The sequence below is a fragment of the Mesocricetus auratus genome, unplaced genomic scaffold (genome assembly GCF_017639785.1).
Source record: "Mesocricetus auratus isolate SY011 unplaced genomic scaffold, BCM_Maur_2.0 Super-Scaffold_100676, whole genome shotgun sequence".
Classification (NCBI taxonomy): Eukaryota; Metazoa; Chordata; class Mammalia; order Rodentia; family Cricetidae; genus Mesocricetus; species Mesocricetus auratus.
The window spans coordinates 19,167,267-19,168,192 of NW_024429266.1; the positions used below are offsets into that span (position 1 = coordinate 19,167,267).

Here is a 926-nt window from a genome sequence, read left to right on the forward strand (position 1 = left end):
CCACTTCCTTTTTGCATGTGGGTGGATCTGGCCCTTGTATTCTCAGAGAGAGAGAGAAGGGAAGAACCAGGTGGTTATAAAAATCTGTGGGGAGGCACCTTAGTTATTTTGTGTCTATTGTATCATCCTAAATCAAAAAGATTGTATCAGCTGAGAATAAAGATGTAGCAGACACACAAGCTTCCATCAGATGATAAAAATCAGCTAGGGAGGAAGGGAGAAAGAATGAAGAGGGAGAGAGGCAAAGGGAAGAGAAGGTCTAGGATTCCCAAGTAAAAGGCTTTTGTTTCTCTCCTCAGAGCATCTAGGGAGGAATAAATATAATTACCGTCCTAACATGACAGCATTCAAAACAAAAGAGGCACATGCCAGGTGATCATCTCTGCCGGGACTCGAACCCGGAACCTCTGGATTAGAAGTCCAGCGCGCTCGTCCATTGCGCCACAGAGACCTCACCACACACACAGCATCAGCACCAGAACTGAAAAAGCACATACCTTCTGCATCACCGAGCCATCTCAGCATCCTGCTCTCTGAGCGGTGGGGGGGACAGGGACAACTGGAAAATCTGGAGTGGAGATCCACCAGCCGGCTCCATCAAAGCTTTTCTCAATATTGCGGGTCTTAGATTCCTCCGAGGATTGGAAGAAAGTGACAGCAGTCGTTTACCAAGTCCCAGGATCCCTGAAAGAACAGGACAGAGCAGGAGCCTTTGCTTGTTATTGCTCTCCATCCCTAAGGGAGGATAACGGGGAAGTCTCCCTATTCTCATGCTAATGAAGCAGGGTACACCCAGCCCGGAGGAGAAGGCAGAAGCCATCTCTACTTCCACCCCCATTTCCTCACTGTGGTTTCATCCTGGTCCAGATATTCTTAGGCAAAGGCTGGGGAAAGCTAAGGGCTTCAGGAAAACCCTGATTCCAGAG

At 48.5% G+C, this 926-nt stretch overlaps 1 non-coding gene across 1 annotated transcript; it reads right to left on the minus strand.

The window, feature by feature from the left end:
• Positions 1–377: 377 nt before the first annotated feature.
• Trnar-ucu lies at positions 378–451 on the minus strand. The gene has a single exon. It is a non-coding gene; the product is annotated as a tRNA-Arg (tRNA).
• Positions 452–926: the final 475 nt, after the last annotated feature.